This window comes from Pseudopipra pipra, chromosome 15, assembly GCF_036250125.1.
Source record: "Pseudopipra pipra isolate bDixPip1 chromosome 15, bDixPip1.hap1, whole genome shotgun sequence".
Classification (NCBI taxonomy): Eukaryota; Metazoa; Chordata; class Aves; order Passeriformes; family Pipridae; genus Pseudopipra; species Pseudopipra pipra.
In genome coordinates, this window is record NC_087563.1 from 5721389 (window position 1) to 5745930 (window position 24542).

Genomic DNA, 24542 nt, shown 5'->3' on the forward strand with positions numbered 1-24542 from the left:
GTGTCTGAATATGCCCACTGGTGTAAGGCAGTACTTGCACTGGGTATCCATCCACAACCTGCCCAGCTAAACCCAAGTTTGTAATTCAGTGTTGTGTAGCTTGTTGCTAAAGATCTTATAATCACATCCCTGTTTGGATGACTACAAGGTTATTAATGTTCAGCAATGAAGATGAAAGTAGACAATTTATTACGATTTGGCACTGAACGTCAATCAATTCAACCAAAAAGAATCTATTTAAAAAAAAAATAATAAAAAAAATGAATAATACCTCAGCTTAGCACGCTTCCTGCTGATCCGAAAAGTCTGCCTGATTATATCGAGCCAGTCAGCAAGGTGGATTTAAAACAATGTGTTTGAACTCCACCAGCATTATGAGATCCCAGCGCAGACCAATAATTGCGAGACAAAACTAAGCTAACAGAGGATGCCCCAAAGTATCTTTTAAATCCATCTGTGGATTAGGTGGGACTGTGTTGCAGAAAACACGTTCCACGTCGCTGGAGCTGCTCAGCTCCACAACTCTGAGCAAGGAGCAGACACGGGGGCTCTTTGAGGTTACAGACACAACCAGGACACAGAGCTGGTCCAGTCTGTGCTTGGAACTTTGATTCAGCCAGAGATGTTTCATAGCCCACCTCTTCCACAACTCAAAGCTCACTGTACAGGAGCTTTTCGTGCAGCAAGAAATGAGAAAGATGAGTCACCCCCAGTTGGCACTGAAGGCTCTGGGCTGGGTCACAAAGTATGGACTGGTCCTACATGTATTTATTATCAGCAAAACCAGCCTTTCTCTTGTAGCACAGTAAGCACTATATAAAACTGTTCTTCCTGGTAAAGGTCTTGTGAAATAGTAAGTAAAGTATAGTTAAAAAAAAAAAAAAGCCTGGAAAAAAACTTGCCATTTCCATTAAATATTAACCTTCTGAAAGAGCAAGTTGGGACTAAAACATCTCTTATCTTAATCAGTTTAGTAGAAATGAATTTAATTTATATTTTAAGGTTGTATTTCCTGTTACAGATCCAGGGCAGAGGAGGGCAAACTTTTTAGAACTATCCATTTATATAAAACATTACTGTTTAAAGAAGAGTCCCAGTATTTTTTTGGTTTTATCTTTAAGCATGGACTTCAGTGGTGCTGCTCCTAAGTGCATCTTTTGCCAAAAACATTAAGGATTGAGGGATTAAATTCATGGTAAACTGCAAACAAACAGAAAACAGCTTTTCAAATATTGGTATATTGACTTGAGTGGTCTAATAGAGGCTTGAGCTTTGTCTCCATCTAATTTGACCTTCAGTTTAGTTTGACCTCTCAGACAAGAAAGTCTAGACATTGACCTTGATTGAACTGAACATTTTCCCTTTTCTGTGTTGTTCTAAATAATTTTAAGCACACAATCACTAATACAGATAACACCATTACTTACTCTAACAGTAAAACTGTTCACAGGAAATTTTCTTTGACTGCAGAAACAAAAATGTCAGTATTTGACAGGAATAGACCAAAGCCATGTCCACAGATGACAAGTATATATTGCTGTTTTCACCAGAAATAAAACTGTTCTTTAAAAAGGCAAAGAAATGTAACAGCCTCCTCAAATCAATATTAACCACTGCTAATCTTTGTGACCTAACAAGAGAAAGAGCCTCCTCTATTTTCTCATGCAGTCTTGACTTTTAGTATGAAATATTAAAAATGAAAATACAGTTCAACCTAATTACAGGAAACCATCACTAGTGATGTTCACATGTTAATTTTCCCCATGCTACACAAGCAGTTGAAATCTAATGACACAGGAAGACCATTATTTTATTTTTTCATTATCCCTATAAAAAATAAGCACGTAGAGAACTAAAATTTTATTGTTTTCTATAAACACTGTCTTAGTAGGAAATGTTTTTCAAAAAGCAGAATGCAAATTCAAACATTATTTGAATGAAAACTTTTTTTTTTTTTTAAAACATGCTACAAGCCTGTTAACAATTAGATTAAAAAATACTTCTTTGAGTTCTCACGTTGCCAGGACACTAAGAAATCACAGCTAAAAAAGTTTTCCTCTCAAAATAAATTAAAGCTCAGCTCTCACAGCTGGCTTTTTGAATACCACACAATCTATATTGGTGTAATATATGACTAGTTTTTATTTATTACTCAGTGACTGGAAACCTCAGCACATGGGCCAAGCTAAATGAATTGTCAACCCGGTCACTGATTTGCCAATGCACAGGAAAATGATGCCTAAATACATTGTTTGTATATATTTTAAATCTTGACAAAGCAAGAAACGTCACTTATCTTTAGGTTGTCAGCCCCCTGTGAAAATCGACTTTACCCAGCACTTCCATCAACCCCTTAGAAAAGTACCTGTCATCATCCTATATGGTGGTTCTGTACCAGCTGAATGGTAACTCAAATGTCTTGAAGAAAGAATACCTCTCTCAATTCCTCTGAAGTTTGAAGAAAAGCTTTGAGACTGTACAGCCAACATTAACTATTACACTTACATAAAGTAACCATACTAACAGGTGATACTACTTTTTAATTAACTCTGCACTTAAAAGACTCTGGGTTTAAATCCATCAGACTTCAAACAGCAATTCCATAAAGTGCTCTGTGAGGATGTCAGGTAGCTACACGTACTTATTGACATAGTGCATTCTGTATTGTGTCAGTAAAGCTTTATATTCTTAAATTACTAGGGCTAGACTTTACTTCTTTAGGACACATGCATTTTGAATGTCTTCGATCTTACATAACCTTTTAACTATACAGCTAGAGCTTATAAACAAAATCTCCTTCAGTTCTGTGCTCCTGCATTTCAATTCTGTTATAATGCCTGTTTTCTCCGCGTAATACAAGGTTTGGTAAATTTGAACAAGTACAAGCCAAATACTATACATAAATATATAAATATTTATGCACACAGATACACATACACAAAGACAACATTTGCCATTATATTCTGAGCCTTTTAAAAGGACAGAACACTTAAGCATGGAAGATAAAAAAAAAAAAAGGCATAAAAAGCACATATTAAGACATCAGTACTGTTAAATCCCCTGAAATTGCTACAAATAAATGTTCAGACAAGCATCCTAACAGGAGTTGAAAAAGGACTCTGGTTCAGAGATAGAGTTAAGAGCTCAATTCGCATCCATTAAGGCACCTTATTTAAATTTCCGTTTGGGTGTACGCGAGAGACAAAACAGTATCTTGTCAAACTGCCACTCCACGTAAGGTCTACCAGGGACGCGCTCCGCTGTGAGCACACGCTGGTACATTGTCTCAGCACTGGATGTGATACATGCCAGCAATCGCTGCCTCCACAGCCTGGAATTTATTATTAAGACCAATTCCCAAACAGCTCAATCGCAGGGCTATACGTGAAACACCACAGCGCGTCTATGTTTATTATCTTTGCCAACAACAAAATATCACCGTCCCTTAGTGCTTCCTGCAAACCTGCAGCAATGATGCAGATTTTTTTTTAATTCCCTTTCGGAATACAAATGCCTGCCTTCTCCTATTGCTGCCCGTTCCTAACCGAGACGCGCTGTGGACAATAGTTTCTGAATCAGCGATACCTTCCCGCACTGTTGGCAAACACTGAAAAAATAAATAACAACATCGTACTTCAATCCCGGAAGAAAAGGGGGAAAGAAAATAAATGAATTAATTAAAAGAAGCAGCTTAAAGAGCAAAGGCAAAATTAAAACACCGTGAAAATATCAGAAATACCAGCGATGAAGGATGAGAATTAACAGGCAGAAAAGCAGCAGCAGCACTTATTGCAGAGGCACAGAGAGAATCCTCCTTCCCTGGAACTCATGCAACTAATGACCTCTCCAAGTGCTGAATTGCAGCTCCGGCACACGGACCGCGCCGTGCCCGGGTGTGACACACACACAGACACACACACACATCCCACATCCCAACTTGTCAACTCCGCTAACGCAATTACGGCACGGGGGGGACGCGGGAGGCAGGAGCGGCACAGACCGAGAGCGCTGCGGCTCCGGGCGCTGCTGCCGAGCGCGGAGCGGAGCGGAGAGCCCCGAGCATGTCGGCAAGTACCGAGCGAAGAGCATTTACCAGCAGCGGCGGCGGCGGCAGCAGCAGGTTGAGCAGCCCGAGCGCCTCTCGCCGTTCTCTGGGCGACAACTTCGCACCGGTGCGGATTCCTTCAGTGAGGAGGGCAGGGACACCCCCCTTCCCTGTCGCTCTGCTCTCCCTTCTCTTCCCTTCCCTTCCCGTCCCGTCCCTCCCGCAGGAGCGGAGCGGAGCGGCGGGAACAGCCGCAGCCTCGCGCCGCCCCCGGGGGAGCGCGGGAGCGGAGGGAGCGCGCGGGGAGGCGGGAGCGCGCAGGGGGAGCGCGCAGGGGGAGCGCGCAGGGGGAGCGCGCAGGGGGAGCGCGCCCCGCTCCGCCGCGCTCCGGGCGCGGCCCCGCCGCTCCCCCCGAAGGAAAAGGAGCCGGGAGCGCGCGCGCCGCGGCCGCCGCCACCAATCCCCGGCGCGCGGGAGCGCGCGCGGGGCCGGGAGCGCGCTCGGAGGCAGCGGCGGAGCGGGGATGCGAAGAGGGATGAGGAGATGGGAGCGGGGATGGCACCGGCAGCGGCGATGGCACCGTCGCTTGTGTGTGTGTGTCCTCGCTGCCTTGACCGCCCCTGCCCCGGCCCGAGCGCTGCCGCAGCGCCGCGGGAAGCGGGGACGCGCCCGGTCCCCGCCGGGATGCCCGGCCCCGGACCAGCCCCCCGCCCGCCAGGCCCCGGGGGGGCAACGACGGGGAAAAAAAGCTGTTAAAAATACCGCTTCCATCCTTTGGCCACGAGTTAGAACCGTTTCAGCAAACTGCTGTCAGTTCCGCAGAACGGAATTACTTCAGCTGTAATCTCACGAGCTGGCCACAGGCGAGCCCCAGACATCACGTTCTATGTAACGTTACTTCCAAATTCTGTGCAGAATACTTGTCTTTTCTCTGAAATAATTAAATGCCCGCTATTTGCTTGAACCTTTGATTTTTCCCTCCACATTGCTGCACATCTGCAAGACCACCAAAAACAGGAGCACTAAAGTAGATCAGGAAACAAGAGGATGCTGAACTGCCAGTCACAAGCCAATGTCAACCTATAAAACTTTGTACGTATTCCTGGCAAGGCCAAAAGGAAAGCAGGAACTGGAGTTAACCAGGAATCACGGAAACAGCAGTGAAAAGAAGCCTTGGACACGGGTAATGCACAGCAGCAGGGCCAACAATGCCACTTAACAACTTCATGTCCATATTCCATTAAATAGAAAATCTCTGCAGGGAAAGGGAGTAAATTGGAGCGCACTGGATTAGCTGTAGCTGGGGAAAGTGTAGTGTAAATGTCTGATTAGAGAGAAACTACAGCAGAGTTAATTTTCCAGCTGCAACTGTAGTTTTGTAACTGTCAACAAAGAGCAGGAGTTTTAAGGGGCAATCCGGGAAGCAGCAGGGAAGCATCTCTCAGCTTTTCAAGGTTAATTGAGAAAAGGGGAGAGCCGAGCATACTGGTAGAGCTTGGTAAATTACAGGCAATGGGGCCGCTTGAGGACTGCATCTATTCACAGGAGTGAAGAAGATTCAGAGCCACAACTTCTCCCTGGCCTCATCTTTTACCATGGCATTTCGCTGATTTCAAGACGTGTCCTTGTCTCTAATGCTGTGGTCAAGATTTTAATGTACTATGCATAACGGTGTCTTGATTCTGCAGAGAGACTTGTGAACAGACATACTGCAACAGTCATTTTACTGGAAATAATATCTCTGCTTGAAAATAAACTAGATGGCAAAAATGAATGCTAGAGATATATTAAAAAGACTTGCAGTTAAGTAATGAGTTGTCCCTATCAAGAAGAAAGACAGAATTACACGTTTTGATGAATGCAAGTTTCAGTGAAAAAGGTAATGGAATGTCTGTAATAGCAGCCCATAAAGCATGTGACTTGATGCTTATGATGATTAAACAGAAATTAGCAAAAACCAGAATTCATTTGGCTCGCACAATCTAAAGATATTTGTAAAACTTTATCTCACTGGAGTATTTCTAGCAGTGATCTACAGAACATTACAAAGCTACTTTAACAGACCAATGATTTGTGAGAGAACAAACAAATGACTGATTAAATGCCATGCAACAAGGATTTGTTGCTGGTCAATTATGATGGATACGGGTTAATGGCACAGACCAGTCCAGGCGCCTTGGTGAGGTGGCCTCATTTGTTCAACAGAGCTGTTGAAGTCAAGGTCAGGCACCCAGTGAAAAAGAACACGGGTGACATTTCAGGCTGGGGGACTGTTTTCTGGAAGGCAGTTTACAATAAACAGCATTAGTTTGTCCTGGTGAATAACTGAATACATGCTCCCACTGTTATGGGTTAGTGAAGATGACAGCTGGGAGTGGATGGGTGGCAGAGAGAGTATGAGAGCAAAAATAAACACAAGTTACATGTCTAGGCAGCATTAATAAGACCAATGTGGGAATACTGGCTTTGAGTCCACACTTAGGATTAATGTTAATTATATAAAAACTGGAATAACTGAGAGACAATTATTGCAGGTTTTAGAAGGAAAACTGTGTCTTCCCCCTGAACTGAGAGTCCTAAGAGAAGACAGGGAACCATGCTCTCTCTTCCTCTTGTTCTCTATTTAAAATGATCTTGAATTCCTTTAGATGTGGTGATACAGCTTCAACAGAAGACAGGTTTGTTCCCTTTCCTTTAATCTGGTGATAAGGGTAGTCTCCTGGGAGTGGGAGTCATGAGACTGAATATGCATGAGGCTGCAGAGAATAAACCAAACACCTCATTTCTTGGGTCAGGTCTCTTTTAACTACCGGATTAGTGGGTAAATGGTGACCACAGGCTACACCTCCTCTCGCATGTTTTAAGTACATCAGCTCTGTTTAGTTCTTTAGAGGAAAGAATGTAAGTGCCTTCAAGAACGACTACCAAGCAGTGAATCTCAAGTGAATATAAGTGTATTCCTTCAGATTTTAGTAAAATGCCTGAGGAATGGGACTGCAGCCGGATCCCTGCCCCTGTTGGCTCCCTCAGTTACTGCTCCCTGCCTGAGATGCTGAACAGGCAGGGCTGTGATGCACAGCCCAGAGCCTGCATGACTTATCAGCGTCAGTCCCTCACGTCTTTGGGGGCTCTCTCAGAATCACCTTGTCACTCACAGAACCTGCTGACACGAGAGCATCTTGTCCCCTTTCAGAAGGGCCACGGCTCTGCCTTCTTTGAAAAATTGACCTTCAGTGTGATTTAAAAGGAGAGAAGAAAGGAGACAACAAGAAAGATTAGCAGTTTACTGGTGGTAACTGCTGGGTGCTTGTTCCCTTGCCTTTTAAGCACGTTTGAACTTTCTGACCTGGAACTGCTGATTTTTCAATGTGTCCCTATATATCATTATTCCTCTATTCATATATAGTTGCTTCACCACACATTGCTACAGTTTGATGAAAACAGGCATAATTAAAGAGTTTCTGGAAGGTGATGCCATGTAAATGCCTTGCACAATGAAGGTAAGATTTTAGTACTGCAGCTTATTACTGATAGGAACGTTCTACCTATGGAATGTGCATTGTGGTGTTGCTTGCACTCTAAATAGAAATGAAAAGCTTTCTGAAAGTTACATTGCACCTCAAATGTAAGTTATGGGATTGCTGGGGTGGTTACTTGGGTTAAGTTCAGCTGAAGTTCACTGGCTGGAATCACACAAGGGGTCCATCCTAGATGATAACCATAATTTTTTCCAACCCTGTAAGTTTGAAACTGTGAAATGCAATGATACACCATAACAACATAGGACTCTTCAGAATAAAGAGAGAGCTTATCTTCCTAAATAATGCTTCTCAAATGCTTTAACATGTTGTAAAGAGGATTTTTTTAATTAATTGGTACATTTTCCTACATTTATCATATACACTGGAATATCATTAGTTGCATCTGATTTAGATGTCCTATTTTCATTCTTAATCCTATGCCTGCAATTGCATAGTAAGAAATACATTCTCTGAACAGTAGTCTGAATTATAAAAAAATAGAAAAAAATACACATGGGAGTATCTATCTGTTCCAAGGAAGTAAACAGTGGTGGTATGGGAGAAGGAGCCTTGTATCATACAGTGAGCTACCAACAGAGGAGGAATGGCATGATGCAGTATTTTAACATACTAGAATAACCATCTTTGGTAATTCAGTAAATGTGGTGTTTGTTTGATATTACAGTACGAGAGTTTGTGTCACCTCTTAAATATTACACCAGGAGCTGTGTGTAGATTGTCAGACAAAAAAAAAAAAAAGAAAGGTGTTCAAATTGTATTAGTATTTCCAGGTAGTTTCCAGTCTCTTTAGCCTTTCCTTTTTTTTTTTTTTTTCCCTTCTCTTCTAGAACCAGCCCATCCACCTTGTAAGAATTATAGCCTGTCTTTGAGATGGCTCAAATGCAAGCACTGAGCAGGTAGAAAGCCACTTGCTATATGCTTGAACAGCTCTGAACAATTCAGTGTCATCAACAAGTTTGCAGTTCTGGAAGAAGAAGAGGAGGAAAAAAAAAGAGATGGAAAGTCCTTGTAGGTAATATCTGCTCAGTGGAAAATAAAGAAAAAGTGAAGACTTTTACAGGCACGGAACACTGTTGTACTTCAGAGGAATTGCTGCCTGCAAATGAGAATGTTCAGTATGCACAGCCATCCCTAATGGAACCCCATCCCCACCCAGAACTCCTCAGAATTCCCCCTGTGTGCCATGGTGTGTGCCTGCAGTGTGTTCTGCACGCAGCAGGCTCTGGACTTACAGACCTAACCTCCTTTTTTCCTATAGTGCCTTTGCTGGCCACAAATATTTCAAAGGAATTCTGAGGAACATGGCTCCCAACCCGTTGCTGAAGTGGACTAGTGCCATCTGTAAGCAAATGATGAGCCTGTGCTCATCTGGCTGATCAAGAGGAGAATTCACTGGGCACTGAGAAGAATTCTTGTGCTTAAATTGTCCAGCTCTCAGGAAACAACACCTTATGGGTATTAAAATTAGGTGTCACTGTTGAAGAGTTGGTGGGATGCACTGCTTCCACAGTAGTTACTGTGCTAAGAGTGTTTGTGTGATAATCCTAAACCACTAACACAAGAGCTAAACTAAATACATGAATATCAGGGCAGTTCTTACTCTGTCAATCAAGACCCAGGTCTTTTATCTTCTTCTGGCCCACCCAGTTACTGGAGTACTGGTTTCTAATACACTTTTTAGATTCCAGTTTCCCCATACTGAAACCTGTATTGTCACTACTGTTGTAACATAAATGGCAGACACAGTTGTTAACTAGTCCCTAGCTTGCTTTTGCAAACTCCTGACTGTTACTGAGAGTAGTTGCAAACTATTGCAATGTTAGTTCTCTCAGCCATTTGAACGACTCTGACACCACAGAGGATGAACAATTTCACTTGTCCTCCTGCTGTAATTACTGAGAGTTTGTAACAATTACATTAAAGAAAAACTATTTGCTTTATGTAGTTGTCTGTACATGGAAGTGGGAGAAAATACTGCAAGGTGATTATGATAAAAACCATGGAGGTCAGGGAGTGTTCTGGATAACAACAACGAGTTCACTGACAAAGCGAACAAAGGACAAAATCAACATTTATTTCCGATGCCAGAAGTGGTTTTTCTCAGCTCTGCATGAAGTGGTACTGGTGTGAATGAGTTACACCACAGATACACACTCTGCACAAGAGTGAACGGGCTGAGTTTGGGTGAATGGCACCACACAGAGACAGTTCTAGTACCTAGGCTGGTGAAAGGTGATTTGAACTGTTTTAGCTGCAATAAGTGGTAGAATAACGTATTTGGAAAAACTGAGAAAGACAAAAGGAAACTAGCAAGGTATAAAGGATACAGTAGCCATTTTGCATAATATTGAAATCAGTTAGTCCAAGATTTGAGGTCTGACTCAAAAGCATTGTAAGTTTGCAGTCTGATTCAGCAATAAGGGTGTAAACTGGTACAGACAAATCACCTGGGCAAGGTGCATGTAAAAATGCAAAGAATGATTGGGGAAACAATGATGAGAACAAAAACAAAGTAAAAATAAAAATGTCCAATATATAAAACAGGGCATACAGTTCATGACAGTTTAACTTCTAAGTGATACAATTCTACCCCTATAGGAAATGCCAATGCAAACTTCACCAACAGTGTTTGTTCCTTTTAAATAAGACAATTCTGGAGACTGGGGGAGCAGTTAGAGGAAGGGGAAAGCTGAATTTGTTACCTAAAAATACATTTACGGATCAGTGAATCCTTTTAACTTCCACAGGCTCACTTGCAAACGTAAAATATAATAGAACAATATTTTTTGTTTTCTTAGTACAGAATAATTATCAAGAGAATGAGAAATATTAAATAATAATAAAATATGATGAAACTCTCAAGACTGGGATAACTTTTTTCCCAACAGGTAGCATAATTTCTTTGTTAATAAAATAATGAAATACTAGAGATGGGTCTTAAATAAGCTATTACTTACTTTTATTTTTGCTTCAACCTTAATTTAGCCCCATCTTTCATGACTGATTTTTATGTTCTGTGCCTCCTTATACCCTCTTTTCTTTTAATGCAAAGTATTTCCTTGAAAAGAAGTCCCGTGCAAGCAAGCACACAAAAGTACTCGCTTGATTTATCTTCTGACAAAATCCAACAACTCCATTCAGGTTCAGGGCCCTATTTTTACTACTGACTAAAGAGAATGACACAGTCCTTTCTCTGTGAAGGTCATGGTTTAAGTGCCTGATTTCCTGAATACTGTATGAAAGAAGGATGATGAACTTAGCTGTTATCAGCTACTTTGTGTGAAGAAAGGTGCGAGATAAAGAGGAACTTTTCATGCCTGATCTCCTTTCATTATCTGTTGTGTTAAACTGCAGTGAGCAGGCCCTGAGAAGCCCAATATTTAATGCATTGGCTATAACAGCACCGGGCAATAGATTCATAGAGTGATATGGTACACACAGTTTACTTGCTGTAAATATGTATAATGCAAAGAAACACGTCCATTTATCACTTCTACCAGTAAGAACTCCTGCAGTGCATAAAGAAATTAAGGCATCCATAGGAGAATGGGAAGTTTGAGCAGGAATTTTGTTTTCAGGGGTGTATAACCTACAATGTCTGTTTTAAGGTTACAACATTGATGTGTAATAGCAATCACTAATGAAATGCCTGGATGCCTAAACACATTTTTTTAAGCTGTAGATAAATAGGAAAGAATAAAACAAAACATAGTAACTGTAAGGTTTGCTATGTCTAGAAGTTGTATAAAGTTGAAATTTAAAGTGCTGAAAAAGGGAAGAGAATGCAAGCAACCCAAGGAACAACATGAATGTTTACTCAACTAGATTAGTTTAATGGATGTTTGCTTTTGTGTTGTTTTCTTACTTTTATCTGTATAAAATCTAAAAAAATTCTGCCAGTGACATACAATTTCCTTTTAGTTTTACTGTCACTTCATTGTCATTTTTCTGTATTTTCAAACAACTGTTTAGTTTGCCATGCTCATTAAAACATCATTTCTTTGCACCTAAAGGAACTTGTAAATGCTGGTTAACACACTATGACACCAAGGCTTATTAAGCAAGTTATTTTATCTTTCCCATTCTCTTCCAAAGACATGTAGGTATACTTCAGTTATTTAAAATAATTGTCTGGGTGCTCTCACATTATTCAGTGTAAAATATGAGAATGGCAGAACTTTCCCACTGATACACATTTGCAGAAATGACATCTGTGAAACTGTATTTATATGTTCTCTGCATTCTCCTGCCCTATTAGTGTTAGCAAGGTGTGAGGGATCCTTTGTACTATTCATGTCATAAGCTATTCCCAGGCTAATTTCTGATCTCAGGAAAGAAAGGGTGTAAGCTGAGACTGTCAGATCCTCAGTGAGAGCACATACATGGGATAAAAAGGTATCTCAAAAAGAGAACTGAAAATTCTCTCACTGTCTCCTCAGGAATGTGAAACTTGGCTTACTCATACCAAGATTAATTTTTTTTTTAATTATCACTATTGAAATAATAAACTGAAATAGAAACTCTGAAATATAATATATTAAATTTAAAAACATGTACAAAATTAAATATATAAAATCAAAAGCCTTTTTTTTTTACATTGCTAATAAGATTCTGGAACTGGAATTCACTCATCATTGAGTTCACTGTACACCATTTATCATAAGAATGCTGCAGCCTCTCAGGTCTGATGACCTGCTTCACTTACAGAAAGTGTAAAAACTGACTTATCCAGTGTTCCAAATAAACATGTCTGTAAATATAATTAAGAATATATGCCTGCTATGCAAGGAGACATAGTTTGTACTAAATTACTAATGTGTTCATATTCAAACTTCAACATGTCTAACAATGGGCCATAAAAAACTTGGTGTCTGTCCCTGACAGCGATTGCTACTCGTGACATAATTAAAGCTTGTCCCTCGCAATTAATCACCTTGACTGCCAACAAACAGTATATTTATCTTCATTAGCTTCCTCCATGGGAGGCTTTCCTTTATGCCAGGGAGCCAACACCATGTTTGGGTGCTGGAGGGGCCCAGGGATGGAGGTGAGCTCTGCCCTTCCATCCAACCCCTCGGGGACAGAGGCAGCCCCTTGGAAGGGCTGGGATGGCACTGGCAGAGCACCACAACTGGGAGAAAACCATCCCCCAGGAATGGGTGGAGTGAACCAGAGCACCACAACTGGGAGAAAACCATCCCCCAGGAATGGGTGGAGTGAACCAGAGCACCACAACTGGGAGAAAACCATCCCCCAGGAATGGATGGAGTGAACCAGAGCATCACAACTGGGAGAAAACCATCCCCCAGGAATGGATGGAGTGAACCAGAGCATCACAACTGGGAGAAAACCATCCCCCAGGAATGGGTGGAGTAAACCAGAGCACACCCATTTGGGCAAGGCACCCTGTGTATGATGAGTAACCCCAGCCACAGCAAACCCAAGTCTATTTAAGACTATGATTTTGTATTTTTGGCTTCCTCGTGTGTTTTAATTAAAGCCAAACAGAATTATGGACAGTACAAATTATTTTTCTCAAGTGAGAAACAAAAGAGAGGATGCCAAGCTAATTTATTTGCTTTTGTTTGCATCTCTTTTTCCATGATTATTTTAACAAATGAGTTTACTAGCAGGAATGTTTGGTAAAATAATGAAGCAAATATTGTTAAATATTGTGATTATTCATAGCAGAACCTATAAGTTATGTTTCTTCAATTGGAAAAGAGAAATGTGTTCTACGACCTACGTACCCATTCAAAAAAAGCTTGAATATTCAGAAAGGTCTGCTTATGAATGAATTACAGACAAAAAAATTATGCATAGATATTATTCAGCAAACAGTTTGAACATATACATCAGAAAAACTAGTTTGTTTGGAAAACTTGCAAACACATAATGGAGCAAAGAAATTATTCATTATGAATTATTTGCACAGCATCTGTCTTACTTTCTCATGTTAATTGCCTCTGCTAAACCACATTTTCACCCCCTCAGTATGTAAATTTAAATGATTTTGCATATTTTCTGAATACCCAGTAAATGCATGTTTCATTACCTTACTGCTTACATTTTTTGTCACTCTAATTGCACTGGAGTTTATATAATTTTAAAAATTTGACCTACCAGCTTCCTGTAGGTTGCAACCTCTTCCTCTGGATTCTGAATATTGCCTAAAAAAAAAAAAAGAAATTAAACTCATGCATATTAACCTCATAAGGTAAGTGTTAATTCCCACTGTATTTATAAAAGCTAGGGTTTGGTTTTAATCACAATACCTTTACTGTAATTATTATAAATCTAGGACGTGACCCACAATCGATTTGATTTAACAGAGAGAATTTTACAGACTTTTGAGAGCCTACAGCAGCAGGGTGATGTATCACTCTATCCTTTCGTGCTTTCTAAGAGGTACCACCCTTGTGTATAATTATTCTTTCTACAAATACAAGCTTATACATCAGGCAGTTTGATTTCCTCTAAAAATATATCTTTTTTTCACTGAATTTGTGAATTTTTGGTTCTTTGACCACTGATTCATGTCAGCTCCCTAAGAAACCCCACAAGAAGGAAATATGCACGTTGTCTCCTGTTTTTTCTTTGCAATGAGTTCATGCCACCAATAGAAATATGTGTCTTGTCAAAAGCTGTGCTGGTCTTGGAAACTAAACACAAGTTTAACCCTTCAGAAATGTTAACAAAAACAACCCCTCCAGCCAAATCTGTCCCACTGGGTCACTGAGAAAGCCTCAGGATGGGCTCACCATTATCAGCACACACACTCTGTTAGAGATCTGCAGAAAGAACTCCTGTTACAGCTCTTTGAGAAGCACAGAAATACACTTTTATAATGGCATAAACCCTTCTGTTTAGGATTCCATCTTCACTGTACCACAAAATACACAACCCCTGAAATTATTTGCTTTTTTCTACTTTATACTGAGGTTACAAAGCACTGTGTTAACTTGGGTAGCACAAGTGGGTAAAAACATACTTATTCATCTATTTGTGCTGTGGGCAGAAACCTGGCTGAATGTTTACAGCAAGTGTTCTGTAATAGCCATTAGTACGTTGCCAAGGCACTGGAGGCAGATGTTATTGCCTGCACAGCTCTACTAAAAACTCAAGTTTTCTAGCATCCTAATGGATTACAACAGGGGAAAAGAAATCAGGATATAGTGTTATGATACAGTACTTTTTGCATTAATATGAAACTTAATTGACTCATCCTCTACAGGTACTTGTGGGTCATAACAGGATTTCTGTCATGAGAAGTTCCCCAGTACATCACAGGGACCCCAGTACTATTTTTGCTGCTGATCCATCCACCCTTCTGTTCCCTAATGCACCGGGCCTGGCTCTCAGATGACTTCTGAAATGAACAGCACCAAAAAATTTTGGGCCTAATCTTCAGCAACTCATTTTTTTGTAATATACCTTTAGGCTACTAAACACATCTATAGTTTCTCCTCTCTACAGGGTGTGTTGTCCTGTGTGCTTTAGCAGTTCAGTGAGCTGAGCTGATTCAAATGAGCCTTGAAATGTTAAATACAACTTGTAATATCAAAGGTTCTCATATCAAATAATTTTCTTCCTGTGGATCCTAGGGAGATTAAGAACTCGTGCAGCGACTGAAATGTCCACTACTTACATCAAATATCTCAGCACTGGCTGTACCAGTACCTGTTCATTGAAGAAATGGCTGGAAAATACAATTGCAGCACTTCTGACTTTATTTGTAAATCAGGCATAAGGAGCATAGCATTAGGTCCATGTGGCAATGAGTGAATGCTAAATGTTGAGTAATTGTGTCCCAGTGTGACAGAAGCCTTCATGTACAACCTTGGGATGATGTTTTCATTGCAGCTGGTGTAGAAATTAATTTTTGGGCGAGACAGTAAACTAAATGCAGTATGGCTGCACTTTGAATTTTCCTTCAGTCTGCTTATCTCAAAGCCCAGAAAAAGAAGTTATCCCTTCTTTATTGTTTTTCTGGTTTTGCTTTCATATCTTGCAGCAGTGGCTGTTTATGACTTGCTTGCCTTCCTTTAATTCTGAGCTGAATTAAGATGAAGCATGGTTGGAACAGTCCAAAACACCAGCACCCAGAACACTCCTGTGTGTTCAGAATTGAAGAATAGGAACTGTCAAGACATTGGCTGCTGCTTTCCCACCCTTTGCTTTGCAAATGCAGAAGAGATACTCAGAGAAGAGTTCTCTTTATCCTTGATATCTTGGATCTGGTCTGTTTATCAGAACAGCCCTTGTGCACTTGCTGGTGTACAAGGACAACCCTCCCTGTGCTGAGAGTCTGAGCTGGATCTCCTCTCCTAATTCTGGCACATTCCTACTGACACACATTTCTGGACTATAATTAACTTTAATTATCATATCTTAAAGCAAGTGTATGTCTTCTATCTATACACTTCTTGATAGTCTTATAAAAAATAAATAGTTTGAAAGGTAATTAGTAAGTAATTCAGCGTGAAAATAGGGAGTTTGTGTTTTCCAGGACTAGCATTCTAATTGTGAATTCAGTCACACAGAGGATCAAATGGTTCTGGAAAATTCTGAGAATAATAAATGGGCAGTCCTCAATATTGCCAACAATTAAAAGAATTATATTAGCATATAGAAAACAGCCCCACATTTATTTCGGAATCCTGGTTTCAGGAAAAAATGTGGAGTCCTGATACCACTGTGGAACAAGTGTTAACTGAATAATGACAATCACAGGATACAGAAAGAAGTAGGGAGTACTCTAATGGAAAGCATATTGTCATTTTCCTTGCATTAAAAGTCAAAGGCAATTAAAACATAATTTAATTAGAGAATATCTTATCAGCTGTAAAAAGTAAAATTGATTGATATGCATTGTAGGGATAACTTGGCTGCTGCTATTTGTAAAGTGATGCTGAGGCTGACAAATTAGTCACTTGGTTTTCTTATTTGATAATTTCATGTATTTTTATATTTTCTTTCACCAGTGAAAGCATTTAATTAGCTAATGTTTAATTGCTCATTGTTTGGAAATGGAAAATGTTATAACTGCATTGTGATTTGAAGAGTTGTTGGCATTGAGATTAAGCATCATGCATGACTGTATCCTGCTCCCTCATTACTAAAAATATTTATCTGATAATAGGATCTTTCCTATGATTCTTTTTGTCTGCATTACTGTCCAATAAGATGGTTTAGTCTCCAGATTAAACATCACATGCAGCTGGAAACAGGTCAGTGTAGCTCAGAGCAGCTACAAATCAGTGAGCAATCTCCTCACTTGGAAGAATCCCTATCACTTAACCTAGGGCTGACTTTGGCCCTGCAAGGGATAACCAGGCAGGAGTGATGGACACTGACAAAGCAGCAAACCTATTTCTGATTTGAAAAAGCCACACACAAAAAAAAGAGAGGATAACCAATTTATTTTTTTTTAAATCCCTCCTACTTTGATTAAACCAGAAATTATTACTTCAGTAAAAAGTTGGCTTTGTTAATAAATATTAACAAAGTATCCAGGTATCTGTTCTTCTCTGTTAATTTTATTTTTAGAAGTGAGCTGATGACACGGTTTCATAATTTTTTTGGCTCTTCCTAATATTTCTGTTCTACTGAGAGAATATCAGCAGACTAATGTCTGCATGGATTCCAAATGAATGCATTATTTCCCTCAGAATGAACACTTCTAAAAGGAAATCATGGGACACTTTCAAAGGACTGGTAAATAAATCAATTAATAAATTAGTTAAATTAAAATTATCTGCAACACTTGACTAAAATCAGATACTGGTGCTTTAGGGTTAGGACACCTGAACTTTGTTTATATTCCCCCTGTCCATAGAACTTCTTCACCAGTTTTAGAGATTCACTGGGTAAAGTGAGAGAGAATAATCTTCTGCTAGACTAAAATAATGTCTTTGTGGATTTTTTTTTTAAGGTTTCATGTGGGTTTTTTAGAAACAAAAATACATTCTTCTTGGGTCTATCAAAATCTTTTTGGACTGTGGCAGCTGTGGTTTTTCCCTGTCAGGAAAATCTATATAAAGGCAATCCTATGAAGCCTGGTTTTCTGTGTGGTCTAACTTTTTTCAAAGTGGAGACACATAACAATTGAATATGATAAATAAGGCAATTTCTGTTTTGCTCAAAGAAAGGAGATCAGTGTACATGTGCACCTTTTTATACTGGAATCAATTTAAGAGGATAGTTTTTCACATTAAATAGCTTATGAATAAGAATAGTCTCATTTAGAAGCCAGAAAATATACAGAATTCTGTTTAAATATTCTAACAACCTGAGAAGGGGAAAAAATTTGAAGAAGTAACTCTGTAGGCCTCTGACTTCACTGTGAGACATTTGAGCTAAAAAAAAAACCCAAGTAATTAAAAAACAAGATAACAATCCATTAGTTGTTTCTCAGATTGTTGGAGACAGCTGCCCTCAGGGATATAAGATGTTATAAAATACAATATATATCATAATAATGCAAATGATTCTGCGTGAAGTGGTGTCTAGCACTCAGTTGAAACATATTATTTCATTTGAAAAGTCACACAAAAAGCTGTAAAAAACCCATCAACATGGTGCATAAGTGCACTACTGGAAATGTGTATTAACTATAGTCCCTGCTCATGGCAGGGGGGTTGGCCTTTAAAGGTCTCTTCCCATCGAAACTATTCGAGGATTCTACCAACTAATGCCAGAGAGTAATTTATAAGTTTAGGAACAAAACCACTGAGAAAGCCTTAAGCTACAACCAAAGAGAATGCTTCATGAAAAACAGTGCAGTTATTAGGTCAAAAGCTTAAAGAGATAAAGCACCAATTTGTTATTTCACCAATTAAAAGTAATCGGGGAGGGATCGTTTCACAGCCTAATAAAACATCTCTCATTTTTGCTGCTCATTATAAACATCTCTGTACTTCAGACACTTTGTGCTGGGAATTTATTAAAAATACCTGAAAGCAGTAGGTTTGCCAAAAAGTCATGATCACCTTTAAATAAGTAACAAACCAGCATCTTACAACTGATGGCAGCACGAGAATTGTTCAGGAACTGTGAGCTCCCCTCCAATTAATTTTACAAGGTGCTTAAAACTTATATGCTAATCTATGAAGATAAAGCTTTCCACAGTCTGTGCATGAAGGTGCCCTTATGTTCCTTCTTGCTGCTGAAAATATTGTACAAGAATTCAGCAAAAGTGCCAGTTCATGGACTTTATTTTGTGCTTTATTTTGTGCTTTCAATGCATTTCACACTGAACCCACAAACAGCCTCGGTGCTCACACCACTGGGCTCAAGGATCTACAGGAACACAAACTACACCGTGAGCAAGAGAAGAAGGTTCCTAATTTAAAAGATCCAGCTGTATTTTTGAGTCTTCATTACCTTTACAGGGAGTCTCAGACAGCCAGCAGGATAAAAGCCTCCTCTCTTCAGTTACAAGTAGATCTACAAGAGGAGTATCTGCTCTTTGCTTTATTATTTTGTGGGTTTCTTACAAGGAAGATAAAAAAAAAATACCTTAAAGAGCATATTATAGGAATCAAATTTACAGAAATAGTTTAAAGTAATTTTATATATTGATGACCCAAAATAATTTCTGTTTACCTTAAAATTTCCCCTGGGGAAAAAAAAAAAGAAGAGATGTATATACGATGTAAAGACGTCTTTTAAATATCTATTAAAGAAGAGTTGACTACAGACAGACAATAAATTCTGGGAATGCAAATGTCTAACAGCCTGGAGGAGATGGCTGTTCTAAACACAGCACTGTGATTTCAATGAGCCAATTTACATCTGGGAGGCTGAAGAATACTGGCAATGTCCATCTTGGGAGCAACAGCCACACAGTCCAAATGTATGTTTTCCCAAATCTCCCTTTCCTGTTTAAAAATCCTTCTCTAATCATCTGTGCTTTGATGCTAGGAGGAGCATATCAGATGCTGTTATGAATTACACAGGATAAAAAACAAGATTGGGAGGAAGGGTCTGCGTGGTGACAGAATGTGTTTTCAGTGTATAATGTTTCTTTTGAAAATGGCAGAATCAGTGGGTTTTTACTAACGTGACCAGTTTCTTTAAAAAAATGGTTAATGCTTCCTAACAAAACCTATAAATAAGAAACTAGGGCAGGCAGTAATATATTTTGATGCATATTTCACTCAGAAGAATCCCAAAGCCCAACACAAACACCACTGATCATGCACAACTGTAGACTCGAGGATAATCACTGCTGTTTAAAGGAACATAGCCCCACGTTCCCAATGACAGGTTTCTAATAGAGCAAAAGAAATCCTAAAAAGTTCCTTTAAGTGATGGCAGACCTGACAAAAATGGTAATGGATTTTTGGCCAAGAAACTCAATATAAAGGCAAATAGAGAAGAGCCGTGTTAGTCAAACATAAGTTATTGGACTCAGTACAGAGTAAATGGATGAAATGACATGATGTGCTATAGAGAAGGTCAGGTTACACAATCTAATGATCCCCCTTGGCCCTCAAGCAGGTGATTCTGTGAAACCCTGCTCCTGCTGGAAGTCTGTAATTCCTGTACTCCTATTGATTTATTTATGAGGCCATACCCCGTAATGATACCTGTGCATGATTACTGATGGTATTTGTCCACGACTTATGTCAGTAAAAAATGTGTTTAAGTAGAATTATGACTTGCATGTTTTGAATTTCACGGTGAGATCAAGGCCCAAGGATGAGAACAGGTGTATTAATTTCCTAACGGGAACGCAGAAAGTGAATTTCTTTGTTCACAGTTTCCCACCACTGGTATTGCCAGTGCAGCTTCTCTGTAGCAATAAAGAGAGGTGGAACAGAGGAGTCCCAAGTGCTGTAACTGTAACATCCAAAAAAATGTGGGTGCTTTCAGAGACTTGCACCACTGTCTGGTGGCACTGTGCTGTATGTTCACATATATTCAATACATGTTGCTATATATTCACATCACAGCTCTCACTAGGGTTGGACTGGTGATGCCCCTGGCAATTTTTATAAGAAAAAGTCCATTAATGTGTTGACTCATAATGATTTACAGATGATCTCCAAGCAAGTCAAACAAATTTTTACAAAGAAATCAAGCAGTGTCACACAGTGTGACCACAATTCAGAGCTCACATGTTTCTGATTCTGACTCCTGGCTCTGTAAATAGACATTTATTGTGTACTTCATAAAACGATGCAGTTGGCTTTTGGCTTTCAAGCAACATTAAGAAAATAAGAAAACTACTAAATTACAATCTAAATATCCTGGAGCACTAACTATAAAGTATTACAACTTAGCAGAGCCTACTGTCACACATACATGCATTTTATGTTATATGTACATATATAAAACTGATGTCTAAAGAAATCTGTGTCATACAAACTTGTAATATCAAACCTTAATTTTGGATAATAACGAAATGCAATTAAAAATCCATCTGAATATACAGAAGGGAAAATCTTGCATTTATATTACGTATATCCTTCTGCTCTTACAAATATTTTGGGTGTCGAGTTTTAACAGCTTTTCCTCATTATCAAATTTTCAAAATAAAATCCTGAAAGATACCCGAGCTGCTCACCAGTACACAATTGTTATTCATGTGACATTTCCCACTTTTTTCTATAATTAAACTCAGTATAATGATATTTATGGGAAAAAAACCTTGAAATATATACCAGAAAATATATATCCCTTACTAAAATAAAATGAGGAAAATTGTTTTTACTTTCTAAATACTAATCTTCTATAACAAAATTCCATGTTCAGTGGTATTAATATCATTATTTGAACCAGAAATATTAGTTTAGCAGACAATATGTCCAATAACTTTTCTTACCTCCTATTTACAAACATCCCAATGAGTGGATTTGGGTTCAAAGAAGGTGTTTGCTATACAGATTTTACTGCTACTGTATCAGTTTATGGTTTGTTATTATTTGCTTTGCTTAGTCCTTGCCTATTTGCTATTCATTAGTTACAGTAAATAACAAATTGGAGTCATGTGATAATGTCAGAGCTGGCTAAGTTACAGGATAAGTAAAATTCTATAAATGACCACTGAGGCATGAATTGCAAATAACTATCAAACATAAATACACAGTTAGTGTATGAATATAGGTTACATTGGTGTCAAATTACACCAAAAGACTCACACAAAAGACTCGGTGAAATAGAAACATAGGAATGTTAAAAGTTTACCAACATGTTACCCCAGCAAAAGGCACTATTTTAAAAATGGTTATTTAGGGTTGGCATCCACAACTTCTCTGGGCAACCTGTGCCAGTTCCTCACCACCCTCACAGGGAAGAATTATTTCCTAATATCTAATTTAAACCTATTCCATGTCAGTTTGAAGCCATTCCCACTTGTCCTGTCACTCCAGACCCTTGTAAATAGTCTCTGTCCATATTTCTTGTGGGTTCCCTTCCCTGGAAGGCCACAATTAGGTCACCCCAGGTTGAACAATCCCAACTCTCCCAGCCTTTCCTCCCAGCAGAGCTGCTCCATCCCTCTGATCATCTTGGGGCCTCCTCTGGACTCGCTCCAACAGCTCCCTGTCCTTCCTGTGCTGGGCCCCCAGGGCTGGAGGCAGCTCTGCAGGGGGGTCTCACCTGAGCAGGGCAGAATCCCCCCTCCCCTGCTGCCCACACTGCTTGTTATGCAGCCCAGCACATGTTTGGCTTTCCGGGCTGTGAGTGCACATTGCTGGGGCATGTCCAGCCTCTCACCCACCAGTACCCCCAAGTCCTTCTCCCCAGGGCAGCTCTCAGACTGTTGATCCCCAGCCTGGGTTGATCCCCGGGGTTGCCCCCACCCAGGTGCATCACCAGCCCTAAGTCTTATTAAACCTCATGAGATTCCCATGGGCCACTGCTTGAGCTTGTCCAGGTCCCCCTGGATGACATCCCATCCTTCAGGTGAGGCAACCACACCACTCAGCTTGGTGTCAGCTGCAAATTCACTGAGGGTGCACTCAGTCCCATCTTCTATGTCATTAATGTAGTCATTAAATTGCACTGGTCCCAGTACAGACCCCTGAGGGACAGCACTTGCCACTGATATCCACTGGGACTCTGAGCTGTTGACCACTATCCTCTGGATGTGAACATCCAACCAATTTCTTATCCAACAATCCACCCATTGACTCCATCTCTCTCTGATTCAGGGAGCAGGGTGTTGTGGGGGACCATGTCAAAGGCATTACAGAAGTCCAGATAAATCACATGTGTGGCCCTTCCCTTGTTCCACTGATGTAGTCATTCCACCCTAAATGGCCAGGATAATGCCCAGGAACTTTATTAGGGGACAATTAATTTTCAATACTGAAATCTTACCAATATTTCTGCTTCTCAGAGATAATCTTTGTAGGTAAATGAAAGGACAGGAACAGCAGAGGAAGTAAAGTAAGAGGAAGTATCCAGCTCCTATTAAACCAGGGGTGGAATGCAGACCCCATCCTGCTCGTGGACATGTGAGCAGTTCAGGGGTGCTCAAAAACACCACTGAGCTCTGCCCTTGCAGTCTCCCTGCTTTAGGTTTCTAAAGCAAGAACCTTGGTCCTGGTTTGGATTACTGCTTTTTTTCCACCACTTTCAGCTGTGGCTGGAATACTTAGTGGCTGGAACATCTGAAAGCATAGGAGAATAACTAGAGGGAAGGGAAAAACTGAAAAGCATGTCGGGTACCCTGAGGCCTCCTCCTCTAGGACATGGTGACCCTTGGTGGTTTCTCTATGCTATTTGTTGTTGAAGTATAGAGCCAGGAGGATTTTCATTGCAATTCTTTCTGGGAATGTTATTCCAGAGTCAGGAGATACTTCACTGAATTTCATATTAATAAGCTATGCTGTTAAATAAAGCACCGAAAATCTTAATCAAAGTTATGAGTATCAACAAGAAGCGAAGAAGTAGCTAATAGATTAGCTGCTGAACAAAAGTTTTCTGTGATTAATTATATTATAGCTCACTAATTTAGTTTCCTCAATCTGTAACTTCAAATATCTATACTAATTAGTCGCCAACCTACAATATAATAAATGAGATAATGAAATAAAGATGTTTTAAATATCCCTTTCTATTACATGTACATTTTGCAGCACGTTAAAAGACAAGATGAATTCTGATTTTTTCTAAGGATATATTAGCATATCATTAGGTACACAAATGCCAAATAATCACTTTCTCTCAAGAATAGTGTTCAACTACTAAATCCACAGGAATTTGGAAATAAAACAAAACGCTGCACATTAGAGGAAGGCTGACATGGGTTAAGCTTATAGCAAACACAGAGACATCACACCTTTCTCCATCACATTTTCACCTGCTCATGTGATGCACACTTCTGCTTTGATGGAAAATTCCTTTGGGTCGTCTTGGTGTAAAGCTGTTGGTGCTTGCAGCAAAATTTGCAGAGCAAGTGGTGTTTTTGTTTGGTTGTTAAACCAGGGAAATATCCACAGCATTTTTCACAGTTCTTGAAAGGGACCATCAATTTCTGTGAGCTTTGTTCAATTTGGGAACAAGTTATACAGGCTTTTTTTTTCCTTTTATGAATTTGGTTTGAAAACTATTTTTTTTCTGAATTTGTTTTAGAAAACTGAGCTCTCAGATTCCAAATTTACACAGAAGAAATTTGTAATATTCCCCATGTAAGCTGAAGGAACTCTGAAGGAACCTTACACAGACTGAAGGAGCATTATTTATTTTACTGAAAGCAGTCAAAGCACGAGCTGTGTGGCTTGTTTTATATATCAACCTTGCATGTTTTCCTGTCAGCTTTGCAGTTTGTCATCCACAGTTTAGCCTCCAAATAGCAGGAACTTTGGGGACAGCTAGCTGAAATGAAAGACTCACTGCCTCCTATAGAGAAGAAACAAGGCCACCAAGGAATAGCAGAATATCTGTTTATTCCACTTTATGTAGCCCAAATTGTGGAAAAAATATTTCATTATTAGTAGAAA

The 24542-nt window shown here is 39.7% G+C and overlaps 1 protein-coding gene and 1 long non-coding RNA gene across 20 annotated transcripts in view; one reads left to right on the forward strand and one right to left on the reverse strand.

Moving 5' to 3' along the window:
* TENM2 (teneurin transmembrane protein 2) overlaps nt 1-24542 on the reverse strand; it is a 1078265-nt gene that overhangs the window by 619749 nt on the left and 433974 nt on the right. For 15 of the 18 annotated variants that reach the window (XM_064671589.1, XM_064671588.1, XM_064671590.1 and 12 more), the window contains one exon: nt 13711-13757. The gene's annotated coding sequence lies outside the window, so the exon portion shown is untranslated. Of the gene's footprint in view, nt 1-3739; nt 3763-4000; nt 4019-4093; nt 4291-13710; nt 13758-24542 lie in introns of those variants that run through there. The other 3 variants (XM_064671591.1, XM_064671594.1, XM_064671593.1) reach the window with 3 other exon arrangements.
* Nucleotides 4415-12153, forward strand: LOC135422453 (uncharacterized). 2 transcript variants are annotated; one of them, XR_010434484.1, is made up of 2 exons: nt 4415-5924; nt 8415-12153. It is a non-coding gene; the product is annotated as an uncharacterized LOC135422453 (long non-coding RNA). The 2 variants fall into 2 exon arrangements; XR_010434485.1 differs by having other exon boundaries at nt 4415-5228.